The 14729-nt window shown below is 43.6% G+C and overlaps 1 protein-coding gene across 1 annotated transcript in view; it reads right to left on the reverse strand.

The window, feature by feature from the left end:
- Positions 1-14729, reverse strand: part of cpne2 (copine II) — a 259830-nt gene that overhangs the window by 1426 nt on the left and 243675 nt on the right. The window lies entirely within an intron of this gene.

The raw sequence follows: 14729 nt of genomic DNA on the forward strand, positions 1-14729 counted from the left end.
AATTCTGCACAAGACCATATTGGCAAAAATGAACGTGCATGGAATTCGAGATAACCTTTTAATGTAATTGGTTAGGAGGTTGGGGACAGAGTAAGGATAAAGGTAATACTGGGGGATTCAAGTTTGTATTTGACAGTCAGTTAGGAAGTACAGTACATTGTGTAAAAGGAAGCAGGAACTTACAAAGGGACATAGACAAAGTGCATGGTCAAAACTGGCAGATTGAGTTTAATTTGGGGAAGCTGGCAAATCTTAAATATTCCTAAATGGTGATAGAATAGGTACAAGGGAGAAGCAAGAGGATTTGTGTGTCTATGTAATTGGATCACTGAAAACTAGTATAAGGGTACAGAGAGCAAAGAGGCCAATAGAGTTCATGCTGAGAGTTGGAGGTGGCAATAATACTTAAGTTGCACTTATTCAGAATCTCACCTGGAGAATGGCAATTAATGTTGATGATGAACTTGAAACATTTTATTCGTTTGCAGGATGTTCAGTTTCTCATAGTATTTTATTGAAAAAAATTGTTTCAGAGATTATGTCTGAGACCAGTATTTATTCATCCAAAATTTCCCTGAGAAGATGGTGGTGAGTTGCCTTCTTGAATTGCTGCAGTCCATGTGGTGAAGGTACTTCCACAGTGCTGGCAGTGAGGTAGTTCCAGGATTTATGTCCAGGTGACAGTGGATAAATGATTAATTGTCAAAGTCAGGATGGTGTATCACTTAAAGGAGAACTCGCAGGTGGTAGCGTGTCTGCAGTTGTTGTATAAGGGTTAAATCATAAGAATAGGTTGCAAAAACCTGATTTGCATTTCTTTAAGTTTGGAACGTTGATGGTTGATTTAATCAAGCTTGCTAAAAAGCAATAAAGGCATTGGAGAGGATAGACGAATGCTGAGAAATTCTCGTCCTCTAACAGTGAAATTTAGAATGAAAGGGCACAGTGTAAAATTAGAACTAGGTCACTTACAAACACTTTTTTTCACAATAGTGAATATCTGGAAGTCGCTCTTCAGTTGGCTGTGGGTGATCAAGATGAATGTGGAGCAAAGACAGATAATTTGGGCTGAGGTACAGATAAGTTATATTCGAAATTGGTGGATGAAGCTTGAAGGTGCTGGATAATCTCCTATATTTTTGTCCCTTTGTGCTTGGGAACAATAATAATACAATCTCCTCACCTAGGTTTAGACTGCCTCCATTTTAAGTACATTTTAAAAAGAAAACTGCTTTTCTCTCTAAAATGGATTGGTGAGGGGATGGGGAAGTTGGGAAGAGAAGAATCTAAAGATTGGAAAGTAAAGAAAATAAAAACCTGAAAAAAAAACTGGTTTGAGAGGTTAAAAAATCAACTTGCAATAAAACAAAGCGGGTAATAGACTGAGCAGAGGAATAAAAATAACTGGCAGGGTAAATGCAGGTGAAGTCTTTCAATTTTTTGTTCAGGACCTTTTTTTTTGAGTGTAATTGTTTTTTCAGGATTTATATTACTTAAGGGTTCAGTGATAGTGACATTATTTGTAATGAAATAAGTGGATTTTAGTGTCCGCTTTGTCTCTGCCCATCAACCAGGTAAGTTTTTTTTTGTCCAAATCAGACTATCACTGCTGATGTTCCATTTTGAAGAAAAATGCTACACTGAAGGAATCTCTGTGATCCAAGAACAACTTAATTTGATAGGACAAGGTTCCTGATTGCTTTTGAGCCTAAATGCATGGCACTGCTGCATGAATCTACTTGTAAATGGTTCTTTCTGATCTCTGTGCTCACCAGCCTTCCTTCCTGCTGAATGCTCTCTGGTCTCCAGCCCCAGCCCAACCACAAATTGTGTCTCTTTCCCAATCTGACTTTTGCTGTGTTCTGGACTAGGCTCCGATACATACTGGGCCCATCAATATATGTACAAGGTCACATCGTATGGCTGATCCTAGAGTTTCTTCATTACTGTAATAATATTTATTCCACAATCAGGAGTAAATAAGCTGAAGGCAAAGGAAAGTTGTTGATTCATGGAGCTGGGAATTTTGCTGAACCAGCTGGCAATCAAAAGGTTAATTGTCTATCTTCAAAACTTCAATCAACTTTCCAGTGCTGCAAATATAGGCAGTCAAGAGAGCACAATATTTGCCTTGGTAGCGGTGGGTCAGCAGCTTAATGTTGCTTCAGCTAATAGTCAAGTTAATCCTCCCTTGAGGGGTCATGTGGGTACCTTGTTTGTACAGCCACGATTCTATCTAATGTAGCTGTAGGAAGTGATCATTTTTATATTAAAGAATGTACACTGTTTATATTTCTATGCCGCAGTTTTTCCCAAAGCCAGGGTGTGAAATAGATGACTTGTGATGTGCTTGATATCTAAGGAAGTCACAGCTGTCGAGGACTGATCTTTTGGGGTGATATTGGCTGCAGCATTTCCCCCTTTGCATACCTGTGACCACAGGCTCAAATCCCAGCAGCAACCTAGCAATACTGTGTAATGAGATTAAAGAGTTGCTCATTTGGAGAATGGTATTCATTTATCTTCTGTGTGAATAGATGTTTCTCACTGCTCAATCTGTTGGTGTGGAAGAGTCCATTACCTTTCAAACCACGGTCTGATTCTCATAGCCGGCTTTGACAACGTGAAGTGATTTGTTTGTGAGGAATTTCTGGTATAGGATTGGTTAGATTGAAAAAGAGGAAGAAAACTCCTGTGTCACTGTATCCAAATGCTTTTAATTACTGCCACCTCTCCGCATCAAGTTTCAAAGTTAGCAGATGGCAGCATTTGAAATGTGAGTGAGATTTTAAATATATAGGACACAATTTAGCACACAAGATAATGGAGTGAGTCTGTAAAAAGAGGCTCGTTGTTGACCACAGCAGAGAGCTTTATGGTGGTAAGTTTACTGGATGCTCCAACAAAATAAACATTAGTTTTGATTAAAGTCACAAATGACATCCTATGTGACTATTCCACGGTGCACTATCCCTCCTCACCTTTCTCAATCTATCTGCAGCCAGTGACATGGTTGAACACAACATGGTCCTGGAAAACCTCTCCACTGTCATAACAGGTAAAATTGTCCTTGCCCCGCTCCATTCTTACTATAGCCAGAAAATCATCTGCAATGGTTTCTCTCTCTCCTGCACTGTTACTTCCACAAACTCTCAAAAATGCATCCCAGGTCCCTCCTAATTCTCACTCGCGTGTTACTCCTGGGTGACCTCATCCAAAAGCCCTGCGTCAGGTTCCACAGCTTCACCATCTACCCCTACAACACCACCACCCCTCTCGACGTCTCAATTGCCTTGGATTTTTCACACAGCTTGTCCAACATCTTGTACTGGATAAGCAGAAATGAATAAATGTTCAGAAGACTAGAGCTGATGTCTTTGGTGCTTGTCATAAACTCCATTCCCTCAACACCGTAACATGAAATCAAGTTTTCTTTTTGTCCCTGTCCCGAAAATGAAGTATTGAGATCCTGACTTCTGAAATTTGGGTGATGCTACCCAGTCCCTTCCTGAAGCCTCTCACCTGGCTATAGATTCCAACATCCTGTCCATAACTGCTGTAGCCCTCATCACCATGTCATACATTGTACTCTCTTCTACCTCGTCCTCGAAGCGTCTCATCATCTTCAGAGCCAGTTGTCTCTGCTTTAAAATCTTCATTTTCCAATGCCTCCGAAGCTTCACTCTGAGATTCTCTTTCAGATATCCTCATTCCTCTCCTCTCAACCTCCTATGCTCAGCAATTCCTCATATACTGATTTAAACTTTCATCTCAGTTCCCCTTCTGCTTTCTCCTCTGAATTCACCAAATGTAATTTTGTCTATATGTAAACTCACCTGTCCCTATTCATTGTTGTCTCCTTGCCTCATGATTATTGGTCAAGACATTCTCTGATTACATCCTTGTGTTGGTCAAAACCTGCGTCTCAACACCCGATCCTTACTGACCCACGCTGAATCCCGGTTCCCCAATGACTCAGACTTAGTTCTTGTGGTTCAATCCCTCGTTAGTAGCCATTCAGCCCACCATTTCCTGGCTGTGCAGACACCAATCTATGCTTTCTAAATGTCTCCCTTTGAAGCCCTCAACTCTGCACCTCCTCCATCACCTCTTCCCCATTACATCTCCTTTAAACCCCTCCTTCATACCCATTTCATAGGCTAATTGTTTGACTATTCCTCCTGGTATCTGCTTTAGCTTGGTGTCAATTTCTTTCTTTGTGCCTCAGTGAAGCATTTTGGGACTTGTTCACATTACGCCATCAAATTAGACATTGGTGTTCAAATAGTTCTTTCACAAAGTTAGCCTCAACAATGTGGATAGAAATTGAAAGTTCGGGGGTATGGTCTATACGTTTCCCATTATGAACGTCTACCCTTGGGACTCTTCAAATACACCAGGGAGCTGCTCCCAAGACGCAAGAAGGAAGGACACAGTAGGCAACGCTGAGCACTTCTCTGACAGGCAAGCCAATTGCAGTTTGTTTTTGGTCAAACAGACCATTGTGTTTAGCTGGCTCCTCTTAAAAATTAAAATAATTGTCAATGTAAACCATGCAGAGAATGTTTTCTGTTCACTGAAGCAGAGTTCTTTCATGGGATTTGCAGTTTTTAAACTATTATAAAAGTGGCCCAATTCAAATTTCTTTTGCTGCTGCAAAACTCTGGAACCCTCAGAATGTGTCACCGGCGAGGAGAGGACAATGGCTCAAATATGTTTATGTCTCAATACCTGTTTCATTTCAGCCCACACAAAAGCTGAATTAATTTTCCTCAGTATGTTTTCTAAAGAGTCTAATCCTTTGTTTGGTTTGGGATCTGGCAGAAATTTGCAGCCTAGTTTTGGTTCTAGGGGAGTAACTATTGGATGTCTGAATTCTCTTCATTTAAGCACCTTGCAGTTGCTATCCCAATATGTCCCAAATGCCATTTTATATTTTTTCTAAATTGAGAAACAAGATGAAAGATTAAGGCCTAGATTTTTGCTCCCTGTTTGGGTGCGCAGACGTTGGAGGGAAACATGGTTTTGTGAACCCGACCTTCATCCACAGCTTCCATTCCAGGGCAGGTTGGATTTGAGGTCAGGCCTCCTAGAATGAGTGAGGCGTCTGTCTAGTTTGAAGTTAGGCTGGAGGGAAGACTTGCCTTTGCACTCCAGCACTTTGTATAAGTTACTTGAAAAAGTTTAAAAACAAAAACACTTCAGTCCTCACCCTCCTCCCACAATCCCCATATCCTATCCATGCCAACCTATGCTACCATACGCCACCCTTCCAACCCCCGTGGCCCTGTATATCTCCTATGCCCCCCCCCCCCCCCCGTCAACTTCATGCTAACTTGTACCCCACCCAACACCCTTTGCCCTTACCCCCATGCCAACTCACCTTGCATGCTTTGACAGTTTCAATGAGTTTACATCATGTTTACTTTTAACATTCCCAAAGGGTGTCTTATATCTCGCAAAGGTGTCCTGGGACCATCTCCAAAGAGGGACCATACCTCTCCAAAGGGGTTTTAACATTCCCAAAGGTTGTCTTACATCTCGCAAAGGTCTCCCGGGACCATACCTCTCCAAGTTATCAAATGAATCCACCAGCTTCAAACCTCCTCTTACCTAGTCTAATCTGCACATTTTTGGTTTCACAAACTTGGCCTATCAAAATCCCTCTTCAGTGTAAGTGATTTAAATGGTTAGCTGTCTACGTAAACTGCGCATGCACAAACCCTGACCTGACTCCAGTCCCACCACCGCCAAAATAGGAAAGGTTGTGTTTGGGATTTTGCATTTCCAGCCATTTCTGGAATTTTTGCCATGGCAGAGAGGCTGTCCATTATTGTGACAATCTGGACCTAAGGGTCATTGTGTATACCATAATCAGGACAAAAGAGAAGTAGATCAGCAAGTAGTGGGTAGGTAATGAGAAGCACAAACCTTAATGGCTTGAAAAGTATAGGACTAAATATAGAACGTTGCAATGAAAGGCATAGACCTGAAATCTTAAGTTTCTTTCCTCTCTCCATAGATGCTGCCTAACTTGCTGAGTATTTCTAGCATTTTCTGTTTTCATGTGTTACACGGTTGTGTTATGCAAGGAGAAGCAGAACATGGCATCTTTTGTCAGGCAGGAGATATTGAGACACTCTTTTGCCATTGTGCATGTGTTTGGGGGTGGGGGTGATGGCATTATGCTGGCAATTTATACTGAACGCCCTCTCCATTTCCTATTCTTCCCTTTATTTAATACAGACAGTTTTCATCCAGTTCTGAGCATCACGGATTCACAGCAGTAAGCTGTTTGCAACTCATCGCCAGTTAGTCATTTCCTCTCAGACATTCTGTGAAGCTATCTACAGCGCAAAAATGTAAATTTATTTGCAATTCCAGGGCTGAGGATCAAGTACTTGGTGCAAAGGAAGGGGCTCAAAGTTACGTCTTTCCAGTGCTGTACTTGGTACCCATAAAGATTCATTCCATAGAAGTGACCTATCTTCACTTTGAGAAAACCAGCTATCTATGGTGGCATGTAAGAGGGATGGAAAGTAAGAAAACTAGACAAGAATCTGTGAAGGAGCTAGGAACTCAAATACAGATTTTGTTGGTGTCAGGAGTTGGTGCACTCTGGAGGCAGCTGTTCCTCTCTCATTCTGAACAGGTTGGCTGAATGTGTGTGTGGAAGGGTGTGGGCCTACATCCTAGGCATTAATCTGCCCCTTTGTGGTTGCAAAGGCAAATAGAAGCTGAGAAGAAGTGAAGGGGCCAGCTGGGGAAAAGCTGCTGAGAGCGTTACAGTCTGAGTCACTAAGATCAAGGCAAAATCCTGCGGATGCTGGAATCTGAAATAAAAACAGAAAATGCTGGGGAAACTCAGCAGGTCTGACAGCATCTGTGGAGAGAGAATAGAGCCAATCAGGTCAGGGTGGCCCTTCATCATTTCCTCTCCACAGATGCTGTAAGACCTGCTGAGTTTTTTTCAGCATTTTCTGTTTGAGTCTGAATCACTGCCCTTCTGAGTCTGGTGACCACTGCTCATAGTGAAATACAGAAGGTTGGCTTTCACTTGGGAAAGACTGAAAATGCAGTTAGTGACTGATGGCTAGGGGCCCAATAAGGCTTTCTTTAAAGTAGACAAAGTTTGAGATTTAAGACGCTTGCTCAGTGAATGAAGCCAAATGATTCTCCAAGTTTCAAACAAACAAAAACAAACATTACAATACAAGATCAAAAAGATAAAATAATTCATAACATCAATGTTTTACTCTAATATTCAGGATTAATATGAAGTATCTGGGAATTAACATGCAAGCTGCAGTTAAACACACCACATCGCACAATAAATGCCAAATGTGACCCAAAAGAGAATCCATGGATTTCTCAGCAGCTAAGCTGCAAGTCAACCAATCTCAGTGAAATTCTGTCCCTCTCAAGGAATTCCAATAATCATCTTGCAATTCACCTGGAAATTCTCATGAAAGGTGTCTCCAATGGAGACGGCATAATCAGTCCATCTCACAGAGATTCCATCTCATCTCCCAAAATTCTGTTCCCCTGGATTCCCAAGCCTGCACATCAAGATCTACTCGCAAGCACAACTTCATCTCTTTGGCTACGCTGAGCAGAACACTCCTGCTCCAAATGGGTACCTGTACCCCAATGGCTTGCAGCACCAAGTCACCATCCTTCCACTGTCTTTCCTGCTGAAATTCTGATGCTCAAATTTCCTGTTTGGAACCTGCTGTTCTGTTCCTCTGTGTTCAGCTGAACTGGAATATTTTCCTGTTTCTATCCCCTGTCTGGGACTCTTCTGCTTGATAGTGTTCTGCTCATGATTCAAGACCTGAGTTTCTTTGCAGCATTTTTCTTCTATAAAGGCACACTTGGCCTAAAGAAGCTAACAATGTAAATCTGTGTATTTTAATAAAGATTTTGTTTTCTCCATTCTTAAAGTTACAAAGCCAATGCTCAGAGTAGACTGGGCAGACACTAACTTAATCCTTGCTTGTTCCAAAAATCAAATTGAAATTCCAATTGAATCCAATTTATGGTCCCCACAAGAGGAACAAGCAAGGTCCAAGCTGATAAGATGAAGCACTGCACCCCATCTGGGGCTTGATCTGACGCTTGATTTTTTGCCAGAAGGTATATGTGCAATCCAATCCCAGTCCGCACACGGGTAACAGCTCCAACATCTGAGGGGAGTTGAAGTTCCTGACTGCTGCTCTTAACACCAAGGTAAGAGTAAACGTTGCAGCAGACAACACCAACCCCCTCCACCCTCATTGCCAACTCTGGGACTATAAGTAAAAAATAAAGTTGACAGAAGTGCTAAATTCACAGAGGATCTGGACCCATGAACAGATACTGGTTTGACAGTGCGAGCTTCACTGTTGGTACAAAGCAGTTATCATTTCCTGTGTTCAAACAGCAGCAGCAGCAACATTTTCACAGTTGGCAGTGTAGAGCAGCTGTGCCACAAAACCATTGCTGTGAACAGCTTCTCAGATATAACTTCCCTCACAACCTCCCACCTTTCTACTCACTCCTTACAACATCAAATTATCAGCTGGGAAGTATGTTGGGATGTGTCAAAGATGCGAAAAGCTCTACACAGACACAAATTCATTCTCTCTCTTCGTTCTGCACAGCTCCTCCAGATGCTTTCTTTCAGATGAGATGTACACCAAGCTCCATCTGTTCTCTCTGGCCCTATGACATTTCAAAGAAGAGCAGTGGAGTTTGCCTGGAGTTCTGGCCAGTAATTATCTCTCAAATAATGTGACTGAAGTGGATTTTCTGTCCTTTATCACCGCTGTTTATGGATCTTGCTACGCACAAAAGGGCTGCCAAGTTTTCCACTTTGGCATTGATACAATTTATTGGCAGAATTCTTCCATGCCATACCGGCAGGTTCGATGGTGGCTGGTGGAAGCGGGCAGGTAATTTGGCAGGAGGTACAAAGATAGTTACGCACCAGCAAGAATTTCCCGCAGCCTCATCAGCTGGTGCACACATCACGGATTGGGAAACCTGCTGGAGGTTGGCATGAGACTTATTCTCATCCTGCTAATGCGATGCAAATAAAAGCTTGACCAGAATCTTCCACTTCTGCCTGCCCACTCCTCCACGGTGCCAGCAGGAAAACAAGCCCGTGCAAAACACGTATGGAACAATATAGCGGGCAGAAGTTGGAATTCAAATGAAGAATATCTGGGCTGCCTCTGGAGTTTGGAATTGGGGCTCCCTGTTTAAAAAGGGCAGTAGGGATAACCCTGGTAATTATAGGCCAGTGAGTTTGACATCGGTGGTCGGAAAATTGTAGGAAAAAATTCTTAGGGATAGGATGTATAAGCATTTGGAGCGTTGCGATCTGATTAGGGATATGCAGCATGGCTTTGTTCAGGGGAGGTCTTGCCTTATGAATCTGGTAGAATTTTTTGAGGAGGTGACAAAAACGGTTGACAATGGATAAGCCGTTGATGTCATCTATATGGATTTCAGTAAGGCGTTTGACAAAGTCCCTCACGGTAGGCTGGTAGAAAAGGTTAAGGCACATGGGATACAGGGACAGGTATCTAGATGGATTGGAAACTGGCTGGGCAACAGGAGACAGAGAGTAGTAGTGGAAGGGCCCTTTTCTAGCTGGAGGTCTGTCACCAGTGGTGTGCCGCAGGGCTCAGTACTGGGACCTCTTCGTAATATATATAAAAGACTTGGAAGAGGGCGTACATGGTGTGATCAGCAAGTTTGCAGATGACACCAAGATGGCAGGATTGGCGGATAGTGAGGAGGATTGTCAGGTGACACAGCAGGATATAGATAGGCTGGTATATTGGGCAGATAGATGGCAGATGGAATTTAATCCTGACAAATGCGAGGTGATGCATTTTGGAAGGAATAATGCAGGGAGGAGTTGCATGATAAAAGGTAGACCAATTAAGAGTATAGAAATGCAGAGGGACCTGGGAGTGCAAGTGCACAAGTCTCTGAAGGTGGCAACCCAGGTGGAGAAGGTTGCAAAGAAAGCTTATGGAATGCTAGCCTTTATAGGAAGGGGCATAGAGTATAACAGCTGGCGTCTAATGCTTCAGTTGTATAGAACGTTGGTTAGACCGCATATGGAGTACTGCGTCCAGACCTGGTCACCTTACTACCGGAAGGACGTGGAGACCCTGGAGAGGGTGCAGAGGAGGTTTACCAGGATGCCGCCTGGTATGGAAGGACTGGGTTATGAGGAAAGATTGGGTAAACTGGGGCTCTTCTCCTTAGAAAGACGGAGATTAAGTGGGGATCTGATAGAGGTGTATAAAATAATGAAGGGTATAGATAGAATCAACTAGATTTCCTAGATTGGAGACACATATCACGAGGGGTCACGAGCTAAGGGTGAGGGGGGGAGAAGTATAATTTGGATACTAGAGGGAGGTTTTTCACACAGAGGGTTGTGGAGGTATGGAATGCATTACCAAGTAAGGTGGTGGAGGCAGGCACGCTGGACTTGTTTAAGGTTTACTTAGGCACATGAATGAAACAGGGATGGAGGGTTATAGGAGACAGTTTTAAAAAGGGTCAGAGCCTCGGGACGATACTGGAAATGTAATGTTACATGTTAATGTCTTGTCTCTTTTAATCCGCAGGTGTGTCGGTCCACCTTGTTGTCTAACGAGGGGCATGCACTCGGGGGGTCGTGCGTGGGCTGCTCTTGGATGTTTTGAGAGTGGCCTAATACTTCGTGTCGTTGTGTGTGCTTAAAACTGGACCAGCAGATGGGCACTACAACAGCTCAGTGACTATCACTGCTAGCTGTGCATTCACATAGATTTGGGCCGGTGTCTTTGGGAGTTTGTGCATTCTCCCTGTGGTTGCGTGGGTTTCCTCCGGGTGCTCCGGTTTCCTCCCACACCCCAAAGATGTGCTCTTAGGCTGATTGGTGTAACAAATTGTCCCTAAACGATTCTCCCCTGAATCTGGTTACAGTAGGGGTACCATACGCATACACATGGGTCAAGGTAGGTGTAGGAAAATGCTTTGTTAAGATGGCGGCGTGACCTCGTTGGGCCGAAGGGCCTGTTCCCCGTGCTGGGTTGTTCTTTGTTCTCCCAGCCCCAGGGCACCATAGCAATGGGTAGGGGGTAGCACCTACCAGTTAACTCTGTTTCTCTGCATAGAAACTGCTTAACCTGCTGAATGTTTTCACCTCTTTACTGATGTACTGTCAGCAGATATGCAATTATGTAGGGTAGAAATTTATTCTTAAACTGACACCCATATATGCACATTTTACAATAGGATTGAATAGATGGTGAGCGGAAGTGTAAGTCTTGGCTTAATTATCCTCCTTGTCTAACCACAGGGCTTTATTACCCTGAGTGAGAGTAGCTATTGGAGCAGAGATCAGGGCTCAAACATGGGAACTTGCAGTTCCTTGTGGATTAGGAGCATGCAGTCTTTAACATTGACATGTCAATGGAATTAGTGGCAAAGTCATGGATTTAGGATGAAACAATATCAAATGCATTAGGTGGAATTTTCCTGTTTTCGGCAGAGTAATGCAGCAGGCTTACACTACAAGGTTCAAAATAGTGCTAGGGTTAGGGTAGGAGTCGTCAGCTGGGAATTAAAAATAATGCCCTCATGTCAATGTGAACGGATTATGTAATATTGGGCGGTTTATCAGAGTCCGGTAATCAGATGTGACTTTATTGTAATGGACTTCTCAACGTTGAAGGTCGGATTCCTGTTATATCATTGATGAGGGTGGACAATCGCAGTGGGAAATCTAACCGGTATAAATTGAGTTTTAGGCCTCTTGTGGTATTTCCTGTCCCCGTCGTTGATCTCACTTGCTGAAAATGGGAGCACAAACCCTCCCTGTGTGTTTTTATTTAAGCATCAGTTCTAAAACGGTGATCTCAAAATGCAAATGTATAAACACTCAGAGTGAGAAGTTATGTTCTCGGTGTTTATTGGTTAGAAATAGGCGTGGAGGAAGGTTGTGGTTTTGTAGGTGGGGAAGACTATAATACAATGTTAGAACAAAGGAGTTTATTCTGGAGAAACTGCGTTACAGTGAACTGTTAGAAATGAATATACCTGTTCTCGCCACCACAATGTGACACATTTTCATGAGAGCTGAATTTTACAAGATAATAAGGGTAAAAAAGTCCCCTTTAACTGAAGGAAAAGCAGAATGCTTTGAAAAGGGGGAAGAGTGAATTCCTGACAGATACCTCCGTTTGGAGAAATGCCTATGCAATCTGGTTGCCATAAGGAGAGAAACTCAAATAGAAACTCATTTAGGCATTGGGTGGCAATGTTAACACCTTTCACAGTGTCTCATGGAAAAAGGACAGCTGCAGCTGAAATACAGAAGTAATTATGCTACTGCTGTGGAAAAGCAGGGAGAACTGTTTCGTACTGAAGATCAAGCGGGATGCTTTTAAGAGTTTGGTTTCTGTTCCAAAGAAAGGGAACAGGGTAGCCCTGCTCTTGAAGCCTTAAGGAACAGGGAATTACTGAGGCATAGTTTACTGTTGATAATCCTATATGGGAAAACATGACTGTCCTTACAGGTTGAAACCTTGATTTGGCTAAAATTAAAACAAGCCTTGTAACTCATCCGTGGAAGATAGCACCACAGTGGTATTGTCGTTGGACAAATAAGCTGGAGACCCAGGGAATGCTCTGGGGACCTGGATTCAAATCTCACCACAGCAGATGGGAAAATCTGAGTTTAATAAAAATCTGGAAGTAAGAATCTACTGATGACCATTAAACGATTATCAATTGTTGTAAAAACCCATTTGGTTCACTGATGTCCTTTAGGGAAAGAAATCTGCCGTCCTTACCTGGTCTGGCCTACGTGTGACCCCAGACCCACAACAATGCAGTTGGCTCGTAAATGCCCTCAATGAGTAATAAGAGTAGTGGGCGAGAAGAGGATTGGGAGAGGTTTAAATGTCAACAAAGATTGACAAAGAAGTTGATAAGGAAGGGTAGGAGAAACTATGAAGCTGGGCTAGCGCTTAATATAAAAAAGGATAGCAAGAGTTTTTATAAATATATAAAAAGGAAGAGGCTGGCTAGGGTGAATGTTGGTCCTTTAGAGGATGAGAAAGGGGACCTAGTGGTAGGGGATGGGGATATGGCTAAGGTATTGAATAACTTTTTTGTTTCTGTCTTCACGGAGGAGGACGTGAATAATTTGCCGGGTGTTAGCGATAAAAAGGTGGTAGGACTGGAGGGTCTTAATGACATTACTGTTACTAGAAAGGCGGTGCTCGACAGACTGGAGGGGCTGACCGGATGGAATGCATCCGAGGGTTCTGAAAGAAATGGCGGAGGTGATAGTGGATGCCTTGGTGGTTATTTTCCAAACGTCGCTGGATTCCGGGGAAGTGCCGGATGATTGGAAAACGGCTAATGTTACGCCGTTGTTTAAGAAGGGTGCCAGGCAAAAGGCGGGGAATTATAGGCCGGTTAGTTTAACGTCTGTGGTAGGTAAAATGTTAGAATCTGTCATTAAGGAGGAAATTGCAAGGCATCTTGAAGGGAATTGCTTGATAGAGCAGACGCAGCACGGTTTCATTAAAGGGAAGTCGTGTCTGACAAATTTACTGGAGTTCTATGAGGATGTGTCTAGGGCGGTGGATAGAGGAGAGCCGGTGGATGTGGTCTTTCTAGATTTTCAGAAGGCGTTTGACAAAGTGCCTCACAAGAGGTTATTGCAGAAGGTCGAGGGACATGGAGTTGGCGGTAGGGTGTTAGCGTGGATAGAGGATTGGTTGTCAAATAGGAGGCAGAGAGTGGGGGTCAACGGGTGCTATTCGGATTGGCGGATGGTGACTAGTGGAGTGCCCCAGGGGTCGGTGCTGGGGCCTCAGCTTTTTACCATTTATATAGATGATCTGGAGGAGGGAACCGAGTGTAGAGTGTCGAAATTTGCTGATGACACCAAGATTGGGGGAACGGCAAATTGTGCGGAGGGTGTGGAGAGTCTGCAGAAGGATCTAGATAGGCTGGGCGAATGGGCCAGGAAATGGCAAATGGAATTTAATGTTGGCAAGTGTGAGGTGGTCCACTTTGGTAGGAAAAATGGTAGGAAGGACTATTACTTACGAGGCGAAAAACTGCAGCAGGCGACGGTGCAGAGGGACCTCGGGGTCCTTGTGCATGAGTCGCAAAAACCCAGCTTGCAGGTGCAGCAGGTGGTCAGGAAGGCGAATGGGATGCTGGCCTTCATAGCGAGGGGGATTGAATATAAAAGTAGGGAGGTCTTGCTGCAGCTGTATAGGGCATTGGTGAGGCCGCAACTGGAGTACTGTGTGCATTTTTGGGCGCCGCACCTGCGCAAAGATATTTTGGCCTTGGAGGGAGTGCAGAGGAGGTTTACTAGGCTGATACCGGAGTTGAGGGGGTTGAGCTATGAGGAGAGGCTGAATAAACTGGGCTTGTACTCGTTAGAGTTTAGAAGAATGAGGGGAGATCTCATTGAGACGTATAAGATGATGAATGGGATGGATAGGATAGAGGTGGAAAGACTCTTCCCGCTCAGAAAAGACAATAGGACTAGGGGGCACAGCCTCAAGATAAAAGGGGGGCGGTTTAGAACGGAGTTGAGGAGGAACTTCTTCACTCAAAGGGTGGTGAATCTCTGGAATTCTCTGCCCGTTGAAGTGGTGGAGGCTGCCTCGCTAAATATTTTTAAGACGCGGGTTGATGGGTTTTTGATAGGA

This window comes from Carcharhinus amblyrhynchos, chromosome 4 (assembly GCF_965287045.1).
Source record: "Carcharhinus amblyrhynchos chromosome 4, sCarAmb.v2.hapA, whole genome shotgun sequence".
In the NCBI taxonomy this organism is placed as follows: Eukaryota; Metazoa; Chordata; class Chondrichthyes; order Carcharhiniformes; family Carcharhinidae; genus Carcharhinus; species Carcharhinus amblyrhynchos.